The following is a 3,297-nucleotide window of genomic DNA, read 5'->3' on the forward strand; positions in this document are numbered from 1 at the left end:
CGGAGCTCTTGTCTCTAGCTGCATATGTATCGAAAGACGGCCTAGTCGGCCATCACTGGAAAGAGAGGCCCATTGGACTTGCAAACTTTATATGCCCTAATATAGGGGAATGCCAGGGCCAAAAGAATGGGCATGGGTGGGTAGGGAAGTGGGGTGGGGGTATGGGGGACTTTTGGGATAGCATTGGAAATGTAATTGAGGAAAATATGTAATAAAAAATATTAAAAATTTTAAAAAAGAATAAAAAAGCTTGTAATCTAACTATAAAAATAATCTATCACAGGGTCTCATTAAATGTAAATTTTCATCCAAACTCACTTTTACCTATATGAAAAGTATCATTATAATAATAAATATTTTTAAAATTATAGGTGAGTGGATAACTTGTATGGAAAATAGACTAAAAATCTTAAGTAAAATTAAAGTAGGAGCAATCCAATTTTTTATTTGTTTGCATAGTTTATATAAACTCCTAGAATATAAAAGTGCACAGAAACAGAAAAATATGGAAAGGCAGAAGTCCAGGTGGAACTCCATGAATGAAGTTCTCAGGACATTGTCACCCATGGTTTTGAGAGACACAGATGTTTGGGGATAGTAGCACTTCTATGACTTCTTCCCTATGCTCCTGTAAAGTCAACCAACTCAATGGCTACTCTGGGCCTGAATGGAAATTGTGTTGTTTGTTTGATTTGCTTTCTTGCCAATAACCTGTCTAGGATGATTAGACATTTTTTCCACATCCACCCCATGACAAATCATACAAGATAACAGCAAGTGGAACCCTAGTCTAAAGCATATCACCACTTGACTGAGTTCAAGGCAATCTCCTCTAAGAAATTCTAATACTTTATCTAGTAAAGATGCTGTAACCAGAGAACCCCACTATAAGAGGCAAAAGTCTTTAGTATTGTCATGATTAGAGTGGTCCCCATGGCTCATTGATTTGAATGACTGGGTGTCTGTTTTAGGAAGAATTAGATGCTGTGGCAGTGTTGGAAGAGGAAGATGTGCATCACTAAGGGTGATCTTTGAGGTTTCAAAAGCACCACTCCTCCATGACCTCTCTCCTTCCTGCTCCTTTCTGTCAGTCTCCTGCTTTTGTATCAGATATAAGCTCTTAGCTTACTGTTCTAGTACCCTCCCTCCCTTCAGCCATGATTCCCTTCATGATGATCATGGACTAGCCCTCTAGAACTGTAAGCAATTCCCCAACCAAATATTTTCTTTTATATGTTTCCTTGGCCACAGTGTTTTTTCAAAGCAGCAACAAAATAACTAAGACAACTACATTTCTTCTACTGAATATCATAGCTCATAAACACAACCTTCTGTGGAATGGGCAATATTTATCATCACAATTACATACAGAGCGGACTCCAGCCCGCTCCCCCCTGCTCAGAATTTTAAGAGAGCATGACACAATATATTAAATACCTGGAAAAAAATCACAAAAACCCAAGATGTAAGTACCACTTTCAAATAATTGTTAAGTTAACAAAACAAAACAAAACAACAACCGTAAGTTTAGAGCAGTTAAGAGCACTGGCTGATCTTTCAGAGGACCTAGTTTCAATCACTAGTACCTACATGTCTGCTCAAATCTGTCCTTAACACCAGTTCCAGGGAACTATGCAACCTCTTTTGGCTTCTATGGAAAAATACATGTACAGGGTGCATAGGAATACAAGCAAGAAAAGCATCTATATACATAAACCAAATGTAAATAAATATTTTAAAATAGAAATATAAATTCATCTTAGTTCAGGGGCTAGCTCTAATTACCTACTCTTTCTTTATTCATCTTTAATCATGCTCTTGTCAATGTTCTCCTCTGTATTCAGCACTTTTATTTTATTTATTTGAGACCAAGTCTTACTATAGGTTCAATGACAGGCACTTACTCATTATAGAATCAAACTGGCCATGAACTCTACACTTTCTATGTCCCCTGAATACTGCCACCAATCCCAGTTTGTGCCAGTCACCATGAGAACCACAGAGTTCAAGACAGTCCTTTGTCTTCACCTACACACCTCATTGCCCTTCCATTGGCACAAGCCTTGTTCAAGGCACTCTGATCCCATCTGATTTACATTAGTCAACAAGGCAGACATGCCCACTTTGTTCATACAAAGATACAGTGAATCTTTGTCAACACACATTTCTGATTTTATTGCTTTTTGGACACTCTAATACAATATTTAGGTGAATTGAAAATAATAGAAAACTTCATATTTTATGCCCTCCTTTGTGGTTTTTCTTTAAGTTGCAGGTTGGCATATTACTCCAAATATTAAAATTATTCAAACATAAACAGATATCATAGCACCACATAGAGACAGAAATATAAATTACATATACCCACATGCTATTTAAAATATACTTTCACTTTAGAACTACACTTGGGACTTACATTGTAAAATAAAATAATTCTTGATTTACGACTCTTAATAAGAGGCTGATCCTTTCTTATAATAGTAGTGTTATTTATGCTGTTCCCTTGAAGACAGGAAAGTCCTCCACAGGGAAGGAAGCCATTGATTTCCCTTTGGGGGGTCTTAAAAAATGATTTTCTACTTCATAAGCTAGTAAGAGACCCCCGCGTACCCTGCTTTATCCATCCTATGGTTATCTTCCCTTCAAAACCTATTGGATCCTTCCATGATTTGTGACCCTGAATCCCTTTTTGACCCCTTCAACTTTGACTTTTCACTGCTCTAACAGAATGATTCCCCATCCAACCAATGAGCAGGGGAGGGATTGGAGGAGGAAACATCGTGGAGGAGTGCTAAGGGTCCCTGACTTAGGAAACAGATATATACTCAAAAAATGTCTGATGGCTGAGCATTGCCAAAAGATTGGAAATGAAGAGCATCTCCTTCAGAAGCAGAGGGAGGTGTGGATCCAAAGAATCAATACTTGCAATCTCTGTAATTTCGGAATGAATGCATCCTGTCACTGCTGCTGAGCTACCTGTGCTATTCCTGGGAAGGCAACAGATGTGTCAGGATGGAATCCAACTATAGAATGCCAGTTTTTGAGAGCAGTGTGAATTCCACATACAGAATCCTCATGTTCCCACCCAGGCCTCCTATTTTATTTCTATGCTTGTTATTAACTTAAAGTTTGTTTGGTTAATTCACTGAGCATATGTATCATACAGGCATAATATTTAAATTTTTTGTGAACTTAACAATTTCACATTTTCCAATTGCTTATATGAACTTCCAGTCAGATCCTTCATTGAGGGTGAACCTTTTAACTTGGTAAACATCAGTGGGATCCTTAAAGTGG

The sequence above is a fragment of the Mus caroli genome, chromosome 11 (genome assembly GCF_900094665.2).
Source record: "Mus caroli chromosome 11, CAROLI_EIJ_v1.1, whole genome shotgun sequence".
Classification (NCBI taxonomy): domain Eukaryota; kingdom Metazoa; phylum Chordata; class Mammalia; order Rodentia; family Muridae; genus Mus; species Mus caroli.